Source organism: Neophocaena asiaeorientalis, unplaced genomic scaffold (genome assembly GCF_003031525.2).
Source record: "Neophocaena asiaeorientalis asiaeorientalis breed wild unplaced genomic scaffold, Neophocaena_asiaeorientalis_V1.1 scaffold100, whole genome shotgun sequence".
Taxonomy (NCBI): Eukaryota; Metazoa; Chordata; class Mammalia; order Artiodactyla; family Phocoenidae; genus Neophocaena; species Neophocaena asiaeorientalis.
Genome location: NW_020173955.1, coordinates 4,157,460 through 4,182,991, shown reverse-complemented (window position 1 = coordinate 4,182,991; position 25,532 = coordinate 4,157,460). Strand labels below are relative to the sequence as shown.

At 44.8% G+C, this 25,532-nt stretch overlaps 1 pseudogene; it reads left to right on the top strand.

Annotated features, from left to right (window-relative positions):
* The window catches only part of LOC112404828 (40S ribosomal protein S15 pseudogene), a 26,836-nt pseudogene extending 13,571 nt beyond the window's left edge, over positions 1-13,265 (top strand).
* Positions 13,266-25,532: the final 12,267 nt, after the last annotated feature.

Genomic DNA, 25,532 nt, shown 5'->3' with positions numbered 1-25,532 from the left:
ACCACCCCTGCCCGAGGGCAGCTGTCCCTTTTATCAGCAAAAGCCCTTTCCTGACAACACATCTGTCCAGCACAAAGCTTCACCCTGTCCAGTGATTCGGTTACCTGAAGCATTTGCATCCTTGATCAGTGCAAGGGCCTGAAACATACGTGTCTATAAAGAGCCAGCAGAGGCAGAGTATCTCCTTTCAGAAGACTACTATCCACTAAGAATGAAATCTAATATTTAAAGGGCATGACACCCCGTTCATACTAGATTTCATTAATCAGTGTTTTCGTGGAAAGGATAAATCCTTTATGCATGCCTTTTTCCTGATTTTTTCCCCCATTTAAAAACTGCAATGCTTATTTTTCTTCCCTGCTATTAGCTCACAGAGACCCACTACCGTGAACCCTGCTTCCTTGCCTCCCAAAACTCACCCTTACTCATTCACACTGAGGGAATGAAGTTCAGTCAAGAAAAGAGGGGTAGAAAGAGAGACAGAAAAGTGTTCTAGTTAGTTTTAAGCATGTTTCATTAAATAAAACCTTTGCAACCCCTGAAAAAAATAGAGACTGTCACTATAATTACGAGCCTATACTTGGCATGTGAGTGACCAATACGTTCAATGCCTCAAGAATATTAAGTAGGAGATCACAGCCTTCGCTTGGACACTCACTAAGGACTATATTACTGACATTGAACATGATGAGAATGGCATTGCTACGACAGCCACAAAACCCACACTTTTAGGTGAAGTTCAGAAAAGAGGAATCACTGGTATCCTTCCTGAGAGATGTTGACCAAAGAATATGCTGATTTTTTTTTCTACCTTTTCACATAGACTCTTATGTATCTGCATATGGCATTGAAATTGCAATGAAGCAATGAAGATCAGCACCAAAGTACTTAATCATGTCGCTAAGGACGGAAGAGTCTAACAATGCCCAGGACCTCGGAATGAACCAGAAGCACTTTTCAGATGTCTAAACACCTATGACTGTGCTAATACTTTTCTGCTGCATGTTCCCTTCAATTTATGGAATAGTGAAGACCCAACAAATTGTTAAATAATGCCCCATTTCCTCATTAGCTTCAAATGTTATTCCCATTGTTGAGTAAATATCTTGGTTCCTGAATAACACTTTTTAAAATATGCAACAAATAACACAAATATGGGAAAACAATATGTACAAAGATGCTTATCACAATATGCTTTATAACGGTGGGAAACTGGAAGCAATCAAAATGATAACAATAGGTAAGTTGTTAAGTGAATACACTGCAATGGACCATCATGCAGCCATTAGGAGGATAAAGACCATACAGCAACATGGAAAAATGCAAGTGACACATGCTAAGCGGGAAAGGGACTGGAAATTGTACTGCACTGTGATTACAACTAGATAAAAGCATACATACAAAAAAAGACCAGAAGGGAATAAACAAAACTAACAATTGTGTTAGGGATTATAGATGATTATTTTCCCTTATCTTTACTTCTCAAACTATCAGTAATGTTACATGTCTTTTATAATTTAAAAAATAAATGGAAAACCCAGCAACTTTTTAAGATCTATTATTTTTTAAAGTAGCTATAATTTTGAAATTAAAAAAACAGTAATATGCAAAATATTCTAACTATATGAAGCCCTAATTAAGATGTTCCACATGGAAACAGCAGCCCTGGCAGGGTGAGCATCACCCCACAATGCTGCTCCCACCACTAACACACATCTCAGGGAGAATTCCCTTCTGCAGACTCTTCCACTGACTCAGATTTACAGGCCTCTTTCTAGATATTTTCACTCCACCTGAACAGTTTATTTCAATATAATCATTGGATGGGAGAAAGCAGCAGTAGCTGAAACTGAGGGCTGGAAAGTCAGAATTCTGCTTAACCACAGATGCTGGCGTCCAGCTGGCTGGCTGCAATGAAGCTGCTTAGGGGTGGACACTGGAATAGCCACACAGGAGAGATAAGAGGCTGGGAAGAATGAGCCTAGCAATTTAAAATAAACCTGAATCTCCTTAGCTCTGTTGAATAAGATCCCAGGATACTGAAACAACTTGCAGCTTTGGCCTTGGATCTGCCGTGTATGATCTTTGAAGAATTAAAGAATGAGAATAAAAGGGTCAGAACTCTGGTAGGGGCCAATTTTACATCCTTGCTCCAAACAGCACCTCTTAATGTTCTAGTGGATCATGCCCACTTCTTGACCAGAATTCATTTCCAAACTACAGCCTTCTGCACCCCACAGAAAAGTGTATACCTAAAATTTATCTCATGGGCAGCTAATAATAATCTACAGGCATTAGCTAACAGTAATAGATTCTGAATTACATAAAGAGACAATAGATAACCAAAAGCTTACCTAGCAAGATGTCCCACTCACTTGGCAGCACTTCTTGTACTTCACATTAAATCGTACAGGTCACATGTTGCTGCATCAAAAAAACCATAATTTCTGTAGTCTTAGGTGAGTAAGACTTATGTTCCCACATAAGCTGTAAATGCTAACCACTTTTTAAGACGATGGCCTCCCTTTAGGATTTGACTTCTTGCCATGACACTTTTGATAACTTTATCAACCCCAGCGTATTAAAATATTCAAGCTTGTAAGCATCAACTATCTAACACTGATTCGTGAGTCTAATCCTAAAACTAGCTCTTTAGGCTGTTTTAGCTACTTTTATATGCAACCTGAGTACACGACAATATCACATTCAGTTTGGAAGGCAGACCTTATAAAGTGTGAAATCTTTTAAGACACCATAGGAGTGCACAAAACAATTATTAATAAGCATTGCACATATTTTTAAATGTGACTCTTTTGCTGGCCTTCTTCCTCATCTCAGTGCTCCTGGTATCACTTCTTTAGTCAATACAGTAAGTCATTACAGCCATGTCTGCCCAGGGAAATGGAAGGAAGAATTCAGGTCTTCCTTTTTGGGTGCAAACCCCAGACAGCCCCTAAATTAAGACAGAGAGGCAGAGGACAGCAAGAGTCATCTCCCCAGAAGAGTAATTTATTTTGGCTTTAATGAGAGTCAAGACAGTCCCCACACACTTGCTTGGCATGAGCAGAGTTTAAGAACTTAGAGCAGTTCCTGAAATAAGCACGAAGGACATCTTCTCATACCACACCTGAACCACCTGTTTGCTAACTTCCTCCTTAGACTCTCAAGTTTTTGCAAGTCTTTGCCTGAAACAGCTTCTTAAATCTTCAGTTAAATCAAGTGCCACCTTCTCCCTATAGAAACCTCAGCCCGTCCAGGGTCAAGGCAAAGGGTTACTGCTGAAAGGAGGCACCAAGTTGGAAGGACACTTGGGGACTCTTCACTCTAGTGGTAGCCACCAAATCACCAGAGGAGCCTGTGACCCAGCCCCAGAGATTCTACTGCAGTGGAACTGAAAGCCCCCCAGGCGCTTGTGCACACACAACGTCTCTGTCACAGGTGGCCCAAGCACAGCACTTTGAGAAACAAGAATGTACTCCAATATCCTCTGAGGCTCAGAGAAGTTGCCAAAGACACATAACCTGTTGGCAGTGGAGTTAGGAGCAGTATTCAGATCTGTAGACTCCTGCCACATCCTACTGCCCCAGGGAGCGAGAGGAAAAGCAATTACAGCTGGAGGCCGGGCAGGAGCAGGTAGCACTACCCTCCCCAGTGGATACCAACATGCGCTGTGGAGTTTGGAACCTGGAGCAGGCACTTGGTGCCAAGGGGTCATAATACCACCTTTAATGATGCCTATGGCTAACCTTCCCCACAGGAGCCACAGCAACAAAACTCTTTTCTAGGCACCTGCATTTGATCTAATATCTGGATAGAAGTGGCCATCTGGGGCTGGCTTAGCAGAACCATAAAATCCAGTCCCAGCTTCACCGAGTGTCAGCCATGTAACCATGAGCAAGTCACTTACCTTCTCTTCGGCTTCTGTTTGCCCATCTGAAAAATGAGCCTAATGCCTACTTTTCTGATTCATTGTGAGAATCAAATGAGGTCACGATATGTCCTCTGAAAATTAAAATCTTTTGGAAGCATAACGTCCTATCTAGTATTCTCATACTCTTATGGATCCTGTGCAAAACTAGAAGGAATATACCCTCTTCTACAACAAGAATTGGATAAGACAGAGCTTCCCCAAACCACCAGAATTGCTCATATTTTCTAGGAAGCCTAAAGGCTATGGCCAGTGTACACAGTATCAATGCAGACCCGTGGTAAGCAGAACAGAAAGGATGAAGCCTTTAGAAGGCACTTGGGATGCATTCAAACTTGGACCCCAAGGCTTTGTTGACTTCCTATATCCAAGAGTCACAGCCGCAGGACTGGGGTTTATCTGGTCCTCTTAGCCCTGATCAGAGCCAACAGTCGTAATGATTCTGGGGTCCTTCGATGGCTCTCCTCCCCAGCTATATAAACACATGGTTCTGAGGCACTTCCTTTGCCTCCTAAACCAGCACTCACAAACGCATTCCATGCAGGATTCCAATTCATCAATTTTCTGCCTGCATTTGCATGTTTGAAATGAGGAAAATATTTTAGATCTCTGTTTTTTATTCCAGATGGAATCTGTTTGTAAAAACCCAGAACTCCTTTCAGAGGCCATTGAGAGGTAGAAGAAGGTGAGGGGGTGGGGCTTCTGGGAAGGCTCTGGGGCCCCAACTTCCTCTTCAAGTAGAGCAGCTGTACTTCTACCTAATCGGGCTCCCACAGAAGGCTTCGTTTTGTTAATTTTTTTTAAAAGTCATGAAAACCAGTCATCTTATCCAGTCCCCTGGTTTAAAGGGGAGGAAATCACATTGGAGAAAGGTTAACTGATATTCCAACCTTCTCCCTTAGTCACTTGCCCAGGCAGGAGAACAATGGGAAATTCTGCTTCCAATGGAAGGGCTTCCTGCCAGGGTCTTCGGTCTCAGTGCAAGCTGCTATGCGTGGCAGCAGCTGGGTGGCTTCTCCTGTCTGTCCCCACATCTGGTAGCTCTTAACAGTGGCCACCTCCAGTTCCAGCTCATCAGTGCCTCCCCAGGGCCTCTCCTGGGGCACTCCAGTTAACAGCTGGGATGGCATCTCCAGAGTTCCTCATCTCCTCTGCCAGCTCGTCTGGCCCTCTGGTTTCTGGGTAGCACCATCTTTACAGAATCAGCCCCTCTCTAGGACTCTTTCAAAGGACAGTTCTCAAAACAACATGAAAATAAAAAACACCCACAAAACTTATTAATGACTCTGTGAAGTGAATCCGGGGAAGCAAGTCCACGTAAGGAACCCTGGCTGTCACACTTAGTTGCCCCCTCAGGGCCCAGGCCTGCTGATTCTCCTTAGCTCAGGGTGTGTACCAAGGTCTCCAAAGCTGTCCTCCCAAGGGTTGTAGGGGGAAACTTTATACTATTATATCTATGTTACATTTGTTGAGCATGGTAATAGTATTGTGATTATGTAGGAACATGTCCTTATTCCTAGAATATGTAGTCTGAAGTGTGTTTGTGTGTGTGTCTTTAGATGGGGAATGTAGGGAGATATAGGCTGAGAAAGAAAGAGGTAAAGCAAATGTAGAAAAATGTCAGGTGGTGAATCGTGGTGAATGGTATATAAATGTTTATTGTACACGTCTTTTAACTTTTTCTTAGGTTTGACATTTTTCCAAATAAATGCTTGGGGATAGGGGAAGGAGGTCTTATACAAAGGCACATTTACCCTGAAGTGGATGAAGCCTAAGTGTCAGGGTCCCTCACTATATGGAGTCCTTCCAAGACACTGGTAGGTTAATGAGGGTCATCAGGGCCTCTCCTGGGGCACTCCAGTTAACAGCTGGGATGGCATCTCCAGAGTTCCTCATCTCCTCTGCCAGCTCGTCTGGCCCTCTGGTTTCTGGGTAGCACCATCTTTACAGAATCAGCCCCTCTCTAGGACTCTTTCAAAGGACAGTTCTCAAAACAACATGAAAATAATATGTTGGGTCCCTCACTATATGGAGTCCTTCCAAGACACTGGTAGGTTAATGAGGGTCATCAATGTAAAGAGTAGGTAAGATGAGTTACTATACCAGAAAACCTGAAACACCCTGAAATCTTACAGCTTACATACAAAGCAAACTGGATAGGGGTTGTTCCAAGTTTGTCAACAACCTAAAAAGTTATGACATTACCAATTACAAGCAGCAAAGCTGACATTTTCTTAATTGTCAATAATAAAAGACAAATTTCTATCAGCCACATTAGAGAAAGACTAAATTATCTTTCTATTCTCTCTGTAGAAAATATTACAAAATTGTTGTGTACAAAGAGGTGAACAAAGAATATAGAAGGAAAAGTATCATAGAAGTATGTCAAGTAATTAATTCAAAATATTGTTAGTTTTCTAGATTTTTGTCATGTTTATAGCATTTGTCAGCATGTTTAATAATTATATAATTTGATTTATTTTTTCCTTCTGTATATGAATTCACTTTTAGAGCCTCCCTCCTTCTAAAGTGCATGCTTTGTTTCCCAAACATGTTGATCACACAAATATATGACAAATATCAATACATGCAGCCTTTTTTCAAAGCAACATCTTTTGGGTTTAGGGTTCCTTGGAACACATTTGGAAACACTGCCCCAGAGCAAAGTTGCTTCCTTTTATCCACATCTATCTATCATGGTAGCTGCACTGTAGCATTTGATTTCCAGAAAGACATTTATTTCAAGAGTTTACTTAAAGCAAATAAACTATATTTTTCATTGATCTTATATTTACATACAATCTGCTTCATATAGCCACATTCATTAACCCAGCCAATTAAGGTCCAAACAGCACTGTGAGGGAGGCCAGACAGGTAATAAGAAAGGATTTGCCCCAGGTCCCACTTCACAAACATCCACCTCCATCTCTCCAGCCTCTGTTTGGCTACTTCAGTGTCCCACAGGAGTAAACCGAGGCAAGGGGGCTGGAGGTAACTTTTCTTAGAACAACAAGGCATAGGATCTGGGTTTCCATTTTGTGGTTTACTGTCGAATTGGTAAATTATTTTAACAGGCTCGATTTCTGTGGCCTGCTTGTCCTTTGACAACTTGTGTTCAGTGCCACCTGGGGGAGAGACACAGAAGACTAGGGCTCACATATGGGAGAGAGGGGAGTGAGTATGAGGGTTCACCCTTCTTTGCCCTCCCCAAAGTGAAGACAATTCATCCTTTTCCCCCAATGGAAAAGGATCAGTCTTTGACATTTTGCATTATAGATAACGCCAAAGAGGTAGCCCTAAATGCTAAAGGAAACTTTCAGAAAGAAGTGCAGCTTTCTATGGGTCCCTCTTCCTAACCATCCTGCATCAGCAGAACAGAGACCAGACACAGCTTCCGGGCCCATGAAAGAACTGGAGGGACAGAGCCCCATCACAGTGCTCACTTTGCATTAAATTCTCCTGCTTTGACATGGAATTCCAGGGGCAGGAAGGGGAACCCTTCTGGTAAAAATTCCAGAGCTGGGCTTCCCTGGTGGCTCAGTGGTTGAGAGTCCACCTGCCGATGCAGGAGACACGGGTTCGTGCCCTGGTCCGGGAAGATCCCATGTGCCGCGGAGCGGCTGGGCCCGTGAGCCATGGCCGCTGAGCCTGCGCGTCCGGAGCTGCAACGGGAGAGGCCACAACGAGAGGCCCATGTACCACCAAAAAAGAAAAAAAAACTCCAGAGCTAATGCTCTAATACAAAACCCAGTAACAACAACATAATAATAATAATGGTAAAATAACCATCATTTATTAAGCCTTTTCCCAGCCACCTTAGATACTTTCCATGAATTATGTCATCCCCTATAAAAAAAAACTAGCAAACACTTCTTCAAACACTAGGGTAAGAGGGTTCCATTCAAGTGGTAAAGGGCACAGAGCATTGCTCTGCTTTGACTCATGTCAATAAGTAGGTAGAGCGCTCCCCTGGTGGCACAGTGGTTAGGAATCTACCTGTCAATGCAGGGGACACGAGTTCGAGCCCTGGTCCAGGAAGATCCCACATGCCGCAGAGCAACTAAGCCCATGTGCCATGACTACTGAGCCTGCGCTCTAGAGCCCGCGAGCCACAACTACTGAGCCAGTGTGCCACAGCTACTGCAGCCCACGCGCCTAGAGCCCGTGCTCCGCAACAAGAGAAGCCACCGCAATGAGGAGCCCACGCACCGCAACAGAGAGTAGCCCCCGCTCGCCCCAACTAGAGAAAGCCCGCACGCAGCAACACCCAGCGCAGCCAAAAGTAAAATAAATAATTTTTTTTTAAAAATAAGGAGGTAGAGGAAGCTGACCCCTATGGTTGGGAGTCATCCCCACTCCCCCACCCCTCACCCCACCATGGCCTCTCCACTAAACACTCAGAGGACCAGCGATGGTGAATACATAGGCTGTGCACTGGTCACACTCAGATATTAAAGTCGACTAATAAGTAAGAAATATAATAATTATACAGTTGATACATTATGCATTTTTATTTTACTATTTAGACAATTCTGAAGTTTATACAGGTAAAATAGAAATTCACTCCTCACTTCCTCTCCTACTGTTAACAGCTCAGTGGGTATCCTTCCAGATTTTCCATATATATGCATGGAAATAATAATGGCCTAGACTGGCTCAGAAACCCTGCCTCCAAGATCATTTTTAGGAAAGAATGACTAGGAAACATTTCTGGAAAAGATAAAAAGGGTCAGAGACCAGTGTCACCACTTCATCCCTAATCATGGCTCCAAGGGATCTACCTCAGATCATATTTCCTAGAAACAGACTCCGTGAGATTTGGGTGCAGAGCAAATTGGGGAGCATGCTTGGAAATAATACCTGTAAGAGAGAGGGGGAAACAGAAAAGGACAGGTGGGAGAGTTGAATTGTGTGATGCAGCTGTCGCCTTTGTGACAATCCCGTAGGGAACTCAGGAGTTGAGATGCCCTTCTGAGTTGCCCCAGTTAAGGCAAGGGAACCAGGCTTTCCTATTCTCAAGTAACTAATAATTGGATGCAGGGAGCCCTTGGGAGAAGGAGTAAGATTGGGCAAGGCAGCTTCCTTCTTCCAGGGCTGGTTCCAGAGAGAGTACAGCTGTGAATCAGCAGGAGCCAACATCTCTTGGTTTTGAAGGGGGAGCTGGGAAGCCTACCGCAGCATATACTACAAGACCCTCAGATATTCCAAAACATTCTCTTCTAGAAAAAATGTTTCTCTTCTAGAAAGGATGAGGAGTAAACAGGAGGGGAAAAAAACTTGCTGAGTGAACAGATAAGAGAATGCTACAGCCCAAATGTTGACACAGCTCCTGAATCCAAAATGCCAAGGCTCATACCTAATGTTCCCACGATTTCCAAGAATATTGCACTATGCCATACCCTGCATAACAACACACACCGGACCTAACTACAGTTGCCAATAAGGAATGGCTAGGATGGCATTTTCCTCTCCTTTGGCCCAGAGCACTGAATTCCACTGGACAAGTTTCACCTGTATGATTGGAAATGAAAAAAAAAAAAAAAAACAACTCTTTTCTTTATGAACAATAATAAAAACAATTCTAGGAGGGGAGATAGAGCAATGCAAAGCTTTCTTGGAAATCTCATTGCTGCACCAGGAGCAGATGTCCTGGGGCACAAGTTCAGTCCTGTTCTATCCCAAATAGCACTTCGGCACACGTGGATCCAGAGCTCCTGGTGATCCTGCTCGCCCAGCTGTTTTCTTTCCTTCTAGCCTCAGCAAGGACACCCAAACCTTCTGAGGGCAGGACCAGCTACAACACAGAGCTGGGACCCCAGTCAGCTGGACAGTGTTTTGTGTCCAACTACATCAACACTGGTATTCTTTGGGTGATGCTATATCAGAAATGTCATGCTGATTGCATTTTTCTACAAACACTCATAATGAATGACAACTAACCCTTCCTAAACCAGGCCTAGGCTGGCATGCTTTCCAATGAAACACTCCAAAGTTCCTTCAAGTGGGATTTCTATCCAGTAAGAAGTGTCCAAAATTGTCATGACTGGCGTCAAAATAACACAACCATTATCAGTATTCATGGTAAAAGTGGCCAGTAAATGTGCCTCTGGGTCTTAGGCTCATGGTCTACAAAACGGGCAGCTGTGTGCCTGCACTGAAACTGAAATAACAGGTCAAAGAACAGACAGCATTCCTTTCAGCATTTGGGAAGACGGACTCTACAAATAAAAGGTAGAATTAACTGATCAACTTTGTAGCATGACCTTGTCCATCAGTTCTAGAACATGAGAGATTTCCATTGTGATGGTACAACTACCACTGAACAACTCATTGCATGCATTAATTCAGCCACTAAAGGCCTCTTTCCCCATAAGTTCATATAAATACAAATCTGCTTCTGGGGCTCTAGGACAGTCAGGGAAAGGTTAATATTTGGAGATTTATCTTTAAACATTTTTAATCCACTTTTTTACAAAGATTGGCAGAGCACTTGGCAAACTGTCCCCTTACCAGTGACTTATGAGGGACAATACTACAAAAAAATAGGGACCAACGTGTCTCAGACATCCCTGACTGATTTCTTCTGCAGCAATCTTACCTTCCAAGGGGACAAAGGACAGGCCCTACTCTACTGTAGTTAACAAGTGCAGAGCACCCACCTGGACCAGGCACCATTTGAAGCCGTTCAGCATTAAATCCTCACAACAATTCCAACTTACTACTGTTATCCCCAATTTTCAGATGAGAAAATTGAGGAACAGAGAAGTTAAGGGACCTAGTAGTCAGTGTCAGAGCTATGATTCAGAGATAAGCATCTGACTCAGGAGTCTGTGCACATAAACTCGATGCTATCCTGCCTCCAGAATGGAAGCAAGCATCTTCCAAGAAGTGCTTTTACTTTCAATCCTTTAGTTGCCTTTACTTTCCAAATTCCCTTTGAGACAGGCAGAGCCGAGGTTACCCATTTCGTGAAGACACCAGACCTACATGACTTAACTGAGTCACAGAATTAATCAGTGATTGGACAGAGAATGGAACCTAATACAACACACAGCACAGATCTTTACAATTCAACCAAGCAGACAAAAAACCAACAGACTCAAATCTGTTCCCTATCAGCAGACACCTGGACATGCTGGACAAGTGCAGGAGGTGATTGCTAAGCTCAGACCCATTATAGCCCCAAGGCACATCGCCTCCTCCCTCTAATTCATCCTGAGCAAGGCACTGAACCCATCTGGGCCTCCTTCTAGTTGCAATGACATGAGTCAATTCATTTCGAGGACAAAACAATAATAAATATTTGCATTATCCTTAATCATTTCCAAAACATTTCAAACACATCATCTCCTTTAGTCCTAACAGCACTACGAAGGAAGTTTTGTAGTGTTCATTCTAGAGATGGAGAAACCAAGACTCACAAAATATGTCATCTATCCAGTCCCATGCATAACTCAGTCTTAATGTTTGATCCTGCGCTCTCTCCACTGTGCTCCTGCAACTGTATTCTGGTTCAAGATCCAGCAGTTGAAGACCATGGTCAAAGAGAAGGCTGGGGAAATCTGAACCTGCCATCAAACCAGGAACTGTTCATCCCCAACACTTCAACGCTTCATTGTCAAATAAAAAGAATGTTGATTTCCATTATTTAACCAAATAGGATCCATTCCATGAACATTCCAACTGCTAATCAGACTTGATGAATGACAAAAGGACATTGTTTTCCACATTTTTAATCTGTTCTGCTGGACTCCCAACCCACAGGTGAAAACTCTGAGGGACCCCAAGATGCCAGTGGTCAACTTGTGCAAATCAAGTATTTTGTGATCAAAAGACTGAACTACTCTAATATCCAACTTTTTTTGTAACTGAAACACCACTGGCCACCAAAATCTAATGGTTCTTTATATTATTAGGTCATTTATTCCCCCCAGCAGCCCTGTGAGGTGGATACTATTGTTATCCCCATCTTTACAGATAAGAAAACTGAGGCACAGAGAGATTCAGTGACCTGCTAGTCAATGTCAGAGCTGTAATTCAGGACTCTGATGTGGTGGACTCTGGAATGCTCAGTTAGACAGAACTTCTTCAGTACAATTCTCTAGGATTTTAGTTGGTTTGGGGATAGAGAATGTTTTGTTCTACTTTTTAAGTTTCACTATTTATCAATAGAGTTTATCACCATATCTTATCACTATAGTGGCTCATAAGGAGACCTCTCCCCACTACCATTAAAATAGAAATCTTCTTGGAAGGGCCAATGTCGAAAACCCTTATCAGTTATGAAGTAGTAAAAAATAAAAGAAATAAGGAAAAATATAGCCTCTGGAGAGACTTGGCAATGCCCGGAGGTGACAAAAGGAAGAGAAAGAATAGATAGTAAAGGTGAAAGTTTTCCAAAAACAAATGTTACCTCTATTCTCTACCCCAGCTCTTTACAGCATAGCACATACCTCTATGAATGAACATTCTACTTACGAACTAGAAAAACACAGAAGCTGTGACTGAGTGAGTCCAAAGATGCAAAGTCCAAGGACCTGACTCTCTCTTCCCCTCCAAGCCAGGTGAGTTGCTATCCTTCTAAACTCTTGGCCTCCACAAGATCATCCCCTACCCCTTGATGTAAAGACGCGTCACCATGCCTCTGGTGGCAGCCCTCCCAATCTTAGATGGCCAGGCCCAATCTTGCAGCCCACCCCTCAGCAGACCTGGTCTTCCTGGAGAACCCCACAAAGAGGGCATCCCACGTTTTCAGCTGCTGCTGCTAATTACCCAATACTTCTTTTTCTACTTCTTGGTAGTTTATTTTATCAGGCTATCTTATTTCCATGTACGTGGGCCACTCAAATACTTTTTTGAACAAGGCAAAATGTTAGTAAGTATAAAAGTTAAGGCTGCCGAAGAACTGACAAGACGGCAAAAGTAGGGCACAAGCAGCAGACCTTCCGCAAGTTCACCTACCGCAGCGTGGACCTCGATCAGATATTGGATGTGTTCTACCAGCAGCTTATGCAGCTGCACAGCACATGACAGCATCAGATGCTGAACAGAGGCCTGTGGAGGAAGCAGCATCCTTGCAGAAGTGCCTGCACAAGGCCCAGAAGGAGGCGCCGCCCGAGGAGAAGCCGGCAGTGGTGAACACACACCTGCGGGTCATGATCATTCTGCCTGAGAAGGTGGCCAGCATGGTGGGCATCTACAACCACAAGACTTTCAACCAGGTGGAAATTAAGCCTGAGATGATCGGTCACTAGCTAGGCATGCTCTGAATCACCTACAAACATGTGAAGCAGGGCCGGGAGCCACTCACTCCTCCTGCTTCATCCCCCTCAAGTAGCCTGCTTGGCCAACCAAGGCACAGTTTTCTCTTTTTTTAAAAAAAAAACCAAGGTAAATAGGTAAGTAAATCACACCACCAACAAAGGCAGAAGTAATAATAATAGCAATAATCACAAGAGAACAACCATTTATAAAGTGCTCCCTGCATGCCCTGTACTTTCCATACCTGATTGCATTTCATCTTCTCAACATGCCTTCAAGGTAAGTATATTTTACAGATGGGAAAACCGAGGCTTAAAGGCATTAAGTAACATGCCCACATCAATCAAGAACTACGAATGCCCAGTTCCACCTGCAGGTCTGTCTCTCTCCAAAGCCCAGGCTCTTTACTAATATCCTAGACTCCTTGATCCACTCTACAGCCAGGTAGGCTTTGCATATAGGAGTACATTTCTGTTTTGTTTCTACCCTATTATACTGGTGGGGTCTAGAGAGGTTTACTCCCTTGCCCAAGGTCTCATGGTGGTGTGGACAGAAACAGAGCCTCACATCCTCTGATTTCTACTAAAAACACTCATTCCCCTCTACCCTGATGCCATATACTCCCCTGCCTATCCAACTGGCCCTGCCTGACATCTCTCACAGTGGCCTGGGACTGCACGCGTCTCTCAATAGACAACATGCTCAAAGTGCCCTCCCTTCCCACGCCCCTTTGAAGCCCTGGAAGGAACACATAGTGATCCACTCCTATCCAGATTCCCAGCTGCTGAGGCCCACGGGCTCATGTCAAGAGCTCTGGGGATCTACATCTACCCAGAGCATCTGAGAAAAAGCCCCTGCTCCAAGATTCCAGGTGTGGTCACAGGAGAGTATTTTCTGCTACGACCCACCCAGACCTGCCAGCAGCGCCCATGCTGGGCAGCAACCACTCTAAGGACAAGAAGGATCAAGTCTCTACTCTGCCCTAACAAGCTCTTTGAAGTCTCTGGGCCTCCCTTTTATCCTTTGTAAGGCTTAGCAGGCTACTCCAAGGGCAGTCCAGTAATCAGCCCCAAGGCATTACCAGGGAGCTTTTTAGAATTGCAGACTTTCCAGCCCCAGGCCAGGACTGCTGCATTCAATTGTGCACTTTTAATAAGATCTCTAGGTGATTCGTGTGAACAGTAAAGTGTGAGATACACCAGCTGAGACCATCTCCATGTCCTTCCCAAGACCTAAATTCTGGTCTCAAAAGGCGGCTCGTGGCTCAATTTCCAGACCTCAGGTTTGAGATGCCTCTTGGAACTGGGGGAATCCAAGCTTCTAATCAGGAGTGGTCAGAAGCAGAGTCACAGAAGGCGTCTGTGAAACCCAAGCTCTTGGACAGGCAATGCGGGACCACGGGGCGGGCGAAGGAGCCGGTTCATGTTTTCCATAGGCGCGCTGTGTGTGCCAGCTGAGGTCTTTAATGTAAACCCTCCTGTGCTCCGACCTAAACAATGAGCATAATTATGGGCTCGCTTACCCCCTTCAGATGCAGGGCTTGGGTCGGCCCTCCACAGGGTCCTGCAGGAGGTCCTATTTCTGAGTCGGGGGGGCAGGGGGGCTCTGGTTAACCAGAGCAGACCCGACTCTGAGGGGCAAAGTTGACATACCAGCATAATTACACGTAGGTTGACCATATTTACTGCAACTCTGTTGTTCTAGAATTTCAAACAAAGACTGAATCCTAGGAAAACACACCACTAAAGAGAAGCAGATTGTCCTGAGTGATTTATTGAAGAACAAAAGCGAGGGGAAGAAAGAGAAGAGGATTATCAGAGACTCGCACATACTTCCCTTTCCCCTGCCTGGTCTAAGGAGAACACGCAGTGACCACCGCTTTCCCACCCTCCCCAACGGAAAGGCCTCAAAACACTGACATTTTGCTTTTTCTAAGTCATGCTTTCACGTGGCCACATCAAATCCCTTAAACCCATCTAGACTCATCAGAAGAGAGTGGGCAAGTAGCACTGTCAGGACAGAGATCCCCCTCTTCCCTTCTGACTCACTTGACTCTCCCCCCACACCCTCCTACAGGACATACACTTACATCTCATACGGATCTATTTCAAATGAACAGAAAATCAACCAAGGCTGGAATTTGGCTTTAGAGAAGCCAAAACATCAGGTCAGGTGTGTGACTGGCCTTTAACTTTGGGAGGTTATGGAAGGCTTTGAAGAGCTGCCAGCACTGTTTGGCCTCAGCTCTGTCCCATGTAAATACATAACTGTTATGGAAAGCAGTGGCATTTCCAACGCACAATTCAGAGCTTTCACTGACCCAGCAATGACGGGAGGCGGCAGTTGGAAATCTTCACCGTTAGGAAACAGCACCTCCCTTCCAAAATTAAAACCTCTATATATGCAATTTAGGTGACTCTGAGATCAGGGCCACAAGGATCTCAGGGCCCTTGCTTGTAGTTGCCACCCGGTTAGGGACTGAATTTTCACGCGTTGAAGCCCTAGCCCCCAGTGTGACTGAATCTGGAGGTAGGGCCTTTAGGAAGGTAATTAAGGTTCAATGAGGTCATAAACATGGGACCCTAATCCGGTAGGATTTATGTCTTTATAAGAAGAACAAGAGATCTCTTTTTCTCCATGTACACACAGAGAAGAAGCCATGTGATGACACAGTGAGAAGGCATCTACCAATCCAGGAAGAGAGGTCTCACTAGAAATCAGCTCTGACAGCATCTTCATCTTAGACTTCCAGCCTCCAAAACTGTGAGAAAACAAAGTTCAGTTGTTTAGGCCTCCCAGTCTGTGATACTTTATTATGGCAGCGCTAGCGAACTAATACATACACCACCCCCACGCCAACACATACACACACACAATTACAATTATAACTCCTCAGCCAGGGAAGGCTTATCAAGTGCCTACCAAGTGCCCGACAAAAGAAACAGGAGAGGGCTTCCCTGGTGGCGCAGTGGTTGAGAGTCCGCCTGCCGATGCAGGGGACACGGTTTCGTGCCCCGGTCCAGGAGGATCCCACGTGCCGCGGAGCGGCTGGGCCCGTGAGCCATGGCCGCTGAGCCTGCGCGTCCGGAGCCTGTGCTCCGCAGTGGGAGAGGCCATGGCAGTGAGAGGCCCACGTACCACCAAAAAAAAAAACAAACTAAAAAAAGAAACAGGAGATAGATTTCCTGTCCTCATAGAGCTCAGGACATCTTCAGCTAGACAAGATCAACCCTGAAAAACAAATTGGAACAATACAAGAGGGGATTTGGGTGGAGCAGAGCAGCTGATAGACCATTATGTAAGAGGGTCACCAGGTAGGAAGCAGAGAATCATTCATTACAAACGTACATGATAGTTACTGGAAGTTTCTTTGTTTTCTTTTTTTAAGTTGCCCTAAGATATTTTGCTCAGAAAGTCCCCAAACCTTCATCCTTGCCCATCAAGAAGAAAGAGTGGGTTTCCTGGCCAAAGTTCCAGGGCAGGGTCTTGAAATTCCTAATCCTACACCCTGTCAAGATGGTTGTTTGCCACGTCTCACTGCCTGGAGCTCAAAAGGGGTTACATGCTCCTGGGCCAGGTGGTGCCACACAGATGAAGAAATAGCAAGTGATTGGGCTAATTAACCTATTTACACACACATAAAATTGTGAAAGAACCTTTTGCAAAACTACACACGTTGTTACTGTTCAAATGTCAGAAAAAGAACACAGAATCAGGATGGGATTCAGTTCCTACCAGATGTTCACAAAGGTTAAGCTCTGCTGAATGGCAAATTCCAAACTTGGTCAGTTAGAAACTCTATGGGCTTAACTCCCTCTCTAATCCTGCACTCCTCCTAGTGACACCACTTGAAATCTCCAAGCCTGAGCAAAGGGCAGGGTCTGACGTCAGAAGCCCTAAGATAGAATATGGACACCTACCACAAAAGACACCCCTGGTGGGATGGGGCACCCAGGATTGCTCTGAGCAGGGAAAGAACAAGCGGGATTTTTCACAAGTTCACCAGAGATTTATGCCGCAACTTCAACGTGGGCTGGACGTATTATAGCCCAGACAAAGGAGGGAGGCATGGGATAGAAGAAAAGCAATAGAAAAGATCCTGGACATTTACCAAATTGTCTTGAAGAACAGCAACTTTCTTTTTTGTGGGCCTCATCCACCCCAACTTTGGTTCTGTGGTTCCAGCAGCCCATCACAGTCACTTATCCTCTTGCCAGAGAAGTGGGCTTGTGACCAGGATTGAGCCAATCAGTTTCCCCATCCTGTTCATTGATCCGAGGACTGGCATTGGACTGACCAGGGAAATCAGGATTCATCCCCAAGAGGAAGAAAACACATTTTCTGCTCTGGTTACATGAACCAATAAACATCCTACACGTCCTTTCTTCTCAAGCTGGTCCCAGGGCTGATTCTGTTATTTACAATCAGAGGACTCATAACTAATGCAGAAAGCATTTGGACTCTCACCAGTTGCTTTCTGGTTTGTATCAGACCACCATCCTGTGTCTAGTCCTAGAGGACACCCTAAGGGAAGAGGGGACCTTGGCTGCAGGGTGACGAAACAGGATGGGGGGGGATTTTCTGCTGGTGGTGACAGTGACATTGTCCAAAACATCAAAAACAGTTGTGAGGAACTGTCCCAATATGCTGCCCAGCAAGGTGGGTGTTCTGGCCCTGGGGCACTCCATAAACAGAGCCAGTGACACCAGATTCTCTCCATGAACGCCTCCAACTGGGAGCTGCCAAATCTCTCCCAGCCACCTGCCTTCCAGCAGAGCTGGAAGGAGAACCCACAACCCCTCAGCACCTCCAACAAGTACTAAAAAGGAGTTCAGTGTAGCAGTCAAGTGCATGAGATCTGTATTCGGGACACTTGCATTTTAATTCCACTCCCTACCAACCGTGGGACCTTGGTTAAATAAAACCTCTTGAACCTCTCTTTACTCATCTGTATAATGGAAGTGGAATATAGCTCATAGGATTGTAGCTAGAGTTAAATGTGATCACGTATACAAAGCACTTAGCACGGTACCAGGCACCGCTGGAATTACCATCATCATTATTGTGGCTGTTACTATTAGGAAATGCTCTGAAAACTGTTCTCTGTGAAATAAGTCAGGATCCGACCTTGTAAAATCAAAAAGTTCATTCTCACTGGGAAATAGCTAGCAGCTCCTTCCAGCCTAGAGTGGCAAATTCCAGGCTTGGGTCTATTTCTTGCCTTTATATCCTTTCTCATTTATTTTTTGATTTATGAAAACGCATCCATCATTTTCTAAGGAAAGCCTCCAGACACATGAACAAAAATGATAAAAATGCACAACAAAAACAAATAAAACCATTCAGCATGGCTAACAAGTCAGGCATTTAGCCCCAGTGGAGTAGATAAATCCGGGCTCGGCACTGGGACCCAAAGGTCAACAGGCTGGGACTTTGCTGAAGGAATCAAAGAAAGGAGATTCTGAAGCTTCAACTAACAGTCTACCTCAAATCTACCAAGAGCTTAAGAGCAAATTTTCTAGAGACAACATCCAAATGGGTCTCTAAAAAGCCAGTCTAGAAAACAATGAGACAGCTACCCGCTCCCTACCCATTCACTAGGGGATGTTTTCAGAGAGCCAGCAGACTTCTAAAGCTATGCCAAGCACCCCTTTTACCTACAATTCCCATTTCCATGAGGCAGGGGTCATCTCGGGGAAGGACACTTAGTTAAGTGACTTGGGGCTCCCTAGGAAATGTGACAAGGCCAGCCCTCTGTCCTCATCTCTTTAGTCCATGGACATTGCTCTAAGGGAACCCTCTCTGAAAAGTTTGCTTTGGAACCCAACATTTCTAGCTTTCAATATAGATATTTCATTTTTGCTTTAAGCTGAGAATATGTGAGAGGAAAAGTGAAAATGGAAGCCCAGTAGAGGCAGGGAGGGACGCTTATGGTGTGAGATGGAGATAGGGCCTTCAACGGCAGAGCACAAGTGCCCTCATATAATCTGGGCAGGGCTCCTGATGGGTAAATGAGTTCCCAGAGTGTCTCATTGGATAAGCTCTGCAAAATGCCTTCCTGCCCACAGTCTGAGGGGGTCTTCAGTCATGGGTTGTCCTGGCCACTTCTGACTGAACAAGGGATTTATTCATAGGCTGCCAGGAGGCCAATGAGATGGCCTAGTGTGAAAACTGTGCCCAGCAGGACTGCTGAATAATGGATAACATCTGGCAGAGCTATCAGATCTTCTCCTGGGACATCTGGCTGTGACAGGGGAGCCACCGTCGGCAAGTAATGATAGATGCAGCAGGACAGAAAAATGTAACTGAATCACTCCAACTACCCAGCACTGGAGTAGGCAGTCATTGATAACTACCTCTGTCGGTAGAACCTGTTAATAACAAGTATTAACAACAACACGATTAACGGAGCCACTGTCGACAGCAACCATACTGGTCGAACATAACTCTGTGCCTGGCACTTTTAAGCCCTTACACATGTGACCACACTGAATCTTCACAAGGACCCTATTCGGTCAGTGCTATTATTGTCATGATTTTGCAGGTGGGGAAACTGAGGCTAGAGAAGGGACACAGCCTGGTAACTAGCAGAGCTAGAATCTGAACCGGGCAGTTTGATTATGGAACATGAGATTTCATTCACCAGGTTTCACACGCTCCTGTTAAACCACACCATGTGGCCACGAGTGATGTTCTGGTTCTCAGTGAAGCCTGCTCTGTGACCACTCTGAAGATTTTCTGTTCATCCTCACCTCCTTGTGTGTCCTTCTGATAATCCCCCGTCTCCTAAAGTGATGGAATTATGTCATCGTTCCTTAAACTGGAAGCATCTAACTTATACAGAGACATTGAAGTTCCCATCAAGTGGCTTGTGGGGACAGCAGGTCCTCTAAAGGAGGTTAACTGGCCCTCATTTGCCCTCCTGAGCCTTAAAGGATGAAGCACAACCTAAAGTATTCAGCACAGACAGCCAGTGCTGGTAACACTTTCAAAGTACACTTGATTTATTAATCTCCTTCTTCCAGTCATCATAAAGAGCCTTCCCTGAAGCCAACGAAATCCTTGGTCTAGACCAGGGGTCAGCAAACTGTGGCTCATGGGTCAAACCTGATCTGCCACCTGTTTTGTAAATAAAGTTGTGCTAGAACATTTGTACCACACTCATTTGTTTATGATCTACGGCTGCTTTCTCCCTACAACTGCAAAGTTGAGAAGCTGTGACAGAGATTTTATGGCCCCAAAAGCCTAAAAGTTGTCACCTGGCCCTTTACAGAAAAATTTGCCAAACTCTGGTCTAGGGTGACCAGCAGGCAAGGAGGACACCCCACCACACTTAGGGCCTCTACTCAGCAGAACGGATTTGTTCAATGACAGTGACTCAAGCCACAGAAACTAGGTGCCATGAATATCAACATCAATCAAGTAAATCAACAAGTATGTAGTGACCATGGCTGTGGGCCAGTCCCCAAGACTTCCATGAGCTGCTCTAGGGCTGGATTGGACAGGGGTCTGGTGAGGTGGCCAGTAACAAGATAGGAAGAAAGTCCAAGCTGGTGGGACTCCAGGCTCCTCATTCCACCAGAACACTTCTGCTTGTTCTTTTTATATGTTTTAGTTTCCACTGAAGACTCCATTTGAATAAAGAGTTCTGTTGCATTTTTTTTTTTAATCTCAATCAACAAGTACCTCTTCAGCTTCTACTATGGGCCCAACATTAGGGTGAGTTCTAGGATGGGGGGAGGATGGGGAAGGAGAAACCGTGACCCCTACCCTCCCACAGTTTAGCCCAGTAGTAAGAATACGTGGAGGGGTACACGTAAACTGAGAACAACATGGAAAAATAAGAATCAGGCAGTACAGATAAGAAATGCTTTTGAAGTTCAGATTATGAAGGAAGTCAGACTTGCAGCTGTAAAGGATGGGAAGGATTTTCAAAGACAGGAGGGAGAAGGAAATGAAAGGGCTGGGGATGGAAGGAAGGATTGAGGATGAAGTATCCTCTCAGCCACGATGTGAGGAGCTGGGACTGTGCTAACCAGCGTTCTAGAAAAGGGAAGAGCTGCATTAGCCATCACGCAGGAAATGAGGAAGCTGTGGAGGCTGCCCTGTAAAAGGAAAACACGTCTAGCTTACTCCAAGGGGACTCCAGGTGGACATGCCACAGTTAGGGGAAAGGCTTCCAGCCAGGCATAAAGGAAGGACACGAAAGACTTTCCACAGCCTCAGAGCAAGATTTGCAAAGATTCTGCAAGACATTTTTCTAGAAAATGAATGGACTTGCCTTTTGATCCTGGCCCCTCCAAACTGGAGTAGCCAGTGAGACTTGAGCCACATGTGTGGACTCTACCCTGTAACTAAAGATCTCCCAAAGTCAGTTCTTGAACCCCAATTTAGTATCTTTCATATTCATGCAAAGGACCAGCTCCATTCCCTGTGAAGGTAAAAGGAAAGGAGAAGATTTACCAGAGGATGGCCACAGCTTTTCCCCAGAGCAGCCCGTCTACACTGCCAAGTGAAGTTGGGTTTCTCCCCAGGGCCTAGAGAGGCAGTCTGTCCCCAAGGAACGTGGGTTCAGGCTCTAGGGAAAACCATACATTTCCTAGGTCCCTGTGGGCACAGCCCTGATGTACCGGGGGTGGGAGGTCAGACTTTCTTTACATTCACAAGCAAAACTGAAGTTAGAAATCATCCCCTAGGGAGGGTGGGAGGGAGGGAGACGCAAGAGGGAAGAGATATGGGAACATATGTATATGTGTAACTGATTCATTTTGTTATAAAGCAGAAACTAACACACCACTGTAAAGCAATTATACTCCAATAAAGATGTTAAAAAAAAAAAAAAATTAAGAAAGAAATCATCCCCAACTCAGCCAAAAAGAGATAGCAGGGCAAGGAGGCCTCAGAGAGTAACTGAGAGTATAAGTGTACCTCATGCAGGACACAGCAGATTTTCTTGTTCTAAGTTTCCAGTGTTACAGATTCTTCCCATTTCCCTCTTTAAAATCAGCTTTAAAAATATGTACACATTTGTATTTTCTAGTTTATGTAGATGAGACTAAGGCAAAATAAGAGGGAATGTGCTAACCACCAAAATCATCCTCATTTTCATGGTGAGGTGACAAAAAGGACCTGAGGCCCCTGCTGCCCTGTACTGTGGAGTAAATATCTCTTCTCCTAACAGTGACCCAGGCCCCGTCAGCCAGACCCCCACAGAGTCTACTGGCATCATACAGAAAGACTGTATCTTCCCATCTCAGCTAACAGTTTGTGAGTTTGGGGCTGCCTGTATCAGAGAAATGTCTGAGAGATGGAGAGTGAGACGGAATCCTGACAACCTTGTGAAATACCCAGCTCCAGCCGTACCTGCATCCCATGTTCCTCTGCACTCCCAGATACATGAGCCAACAACTGCTCTTTTTTTTTTTATGGCTAGTTTGAGCTGAGTTTTTGTCATCTGCAACCTAAAGTGGTCTACCTGCAAATCCCAGCCAAGGTGTTTACCTTAGGTCAAGCCCCTTCAAAGAACCTGCAGCCACTGCTTTTGAACACTAAGCTCCTTGCTCCATGTGAACACTGACTACCAAAAACAATGAGAATGAAAACTCCTGGACCACTTGAGCACAGCAAGTACTCCATCTCTCAGTGCCTCCCCTGCCTCTCTTTGCCAGCCCCCTTGGTCTGGCCTGTCAGCCTCTGAACTATGCCAATCCCATCTCACTCTCCGGCACCCACCATCAACTCTTCACTCCAGTGCCTCTCCCCACCCATCTCTGTTACAAGTACCTCACCAGGGAAAGAAAAGTAGCCCTGCTTCAGAAAAGAATAACTGCCATGAATTGTGTACCACGTGAAAGGAAACCACACCCACTTTGATAAGTGCCCAGCAACCGCCACTTGGTCATGGTTGTCCTGCCCTGATGGTTGGGACACTCAGGTTTCTGATGTTTACAGAGTAAAAGCAGGCAGGTCCCAGTGCCTGGAACGTGGGGCACTCGTGCCCACACACAAAGCAGAGACAGGCCCTTGCTCTCTGAGACTTTCCTTACAGTTACACTGGGAATCACATAGTATTACCGACCACCAGGGTTTTGTCAAAGACCACTCATCCTGAACACGGCCAAGTCTTAACAGCGATAAAGAGAACTGTGGGGAGGAATTCTATACTGAATTTGATTAATAATAAAACAAAAACAATACAGTAGGTGGCACGGAGGGAGCCTCACAACGGGCCTATGCAGTAGGAACTAATTATTGTCTCCATTTTATAGATGTGGCTCTTGAGTCTTGGAGAGAATGCAGGTCTTGTCCAAGGTCACTCAGCTGGGCGACCACGGGGGCTTGGAGTCAGACCCTAGCATCCGAGCTCCTGACCGAGCCTCAGGGATGTTAAAGAACTGAGCCCTGCTCAGAATGTCCCTTTAAGCATCTCCGTGATGCAGACAAGAACAATGGCCTTGCTTCCAACCAGGGTTCCTGAGTGAGTCTGGAGAAACAGCCTGGAGAAACAGAAAGTTCTGTAAAATATTGGGTATTGTGACTATTTAGGCAATCCAGTCCCAGTTGACGCTGCAGATGATGGCCTGTCTGCCACACTCCTCTCAGCCTCAGACGAAGCCAATGATGTGGGTGGAAGATTTCAAACAACAGCTGTCTTCTGGAGGCAAATGTTCACTCCAGACTAGCTCCGCTTTAAGTCGCTTCTCCCCAGCTGGCCCGCAGACCCTGGTGGGCAGCACAGGCTAGTGCTTTGGAAGCTCCAGGTCAGACATTCCTGAGTTCACTCCTCTTACAGCATTTACTCTCTGTGCCAGTTCCAAGCCTTGCTTTCTCATCTATGAACTAGGAAGGGTAAGGGGACCAATTATAGGAGGGGTTTTCGGTGGGTGGGAGGAAGCATTGTGTTTTACCTCTTTGACTATTATGAAATACTTTAGATATTGAAAATATAATAATATACAACCATCAGCAGCTTGAAAGGTAAAATGTTATCACCGACACCCCTCTTGTGCCCCTCTCCATTCCATTCCTCTTCCTCCCTTACCAGAGGTAAGCATTCCCCCGAATTTAATATAGAGCCAGAGTTGGCAAACTTTTTCTGTAAAGGGCCAGATAGTGAACATTTTCAACTTCGTCGATCATATGGTCCCTGTCACAAGTATTCAACCAAGCCTGTGGAACACAAAAGCAGGAATGAGTGTGGTGGTGTTCCAATAAATTTTATTTGTGGGCATTGGAATTTGAATTTCATATAATTTTTAGGTGTCATGAAATATTGTTCTTCTTTTGATTTTATTATCAGCTACTTTTTTCTTACATTTTTTTCCAACTTTATTGAGATATAATTGACATATAATTTTTATCAACTACTGAAAAACTACAAAAACCATTCTTAGTTCACAGGCCATACAAAAAGCAAGTGGCAGGCTGGACATGGCCAGTGGGTGTAGTTTGCCAACCCCTGGTCTATATCATTCCCATACACACTTTCATACTGCAACTCCACATGTGTATGTCCAAATACAGTGTTGTTTGGTGTGTCTTAATTTCATATAAATGGTATTATATAGTACATTTGCTTCCACAACTGGTCACTCCTTTTTTAAAGTTATGTTTGCTAAGATTTGTCTGAGCCATTACATGGAACCTTTAGTTTATTCATTTTTACTACTGTATAGGATTTCATTATATGAATTTACCACAACTTATTTATAAGATTTCACTACATGAACTTCACACAGCTTATATACCTTGATGGACATTCAGGCTGTTCTTGACTATTACAAACAAGGCTGCAGAAACACCCTGACACCCATCTCCTGTGCACGCGCACCAGATTTTTTCTAGGGTTGCTCCTCCAAGTAGAATTGCCTGTTCATGGGGTGCTTGTTCATCATGATCACATAAAGCCAGAATCATAAAGAACTCAGCACCACACCTGACACCTACTAAGTGTCTAATCACTGGTAGCCCATGTTCCTCTGGATCCCCCTTAAGTACCAGGCAGGAAGACTTACTAGTAATTTTTAAAGTGTTTTTTCTGTGTGTTTCAAAATAAATACTTTTAAATTTAATTCAAAAAGACTATCATGGGCAAAATGTGTGGGACAAACAATGGGACTTGTGGGTGATCAAGGAGGGAAACGGCCAGTTGGGTCAGAATTATCAGGAATGGCTTTTTTAAAAGCAAGATTTGAAGTTGGGAGGGACACAGAGAAAAATGGATGCTTGTGAAAAAGGGGATGACAAAGTAGCTCAGAGTCAGGAATGGGTGTGGTGTGTGCAGGGGAAATCCAGGCGCCCAACCTGGCTGGGGCACAGGAGCCGAATGGGAGAGGGGAGAGAG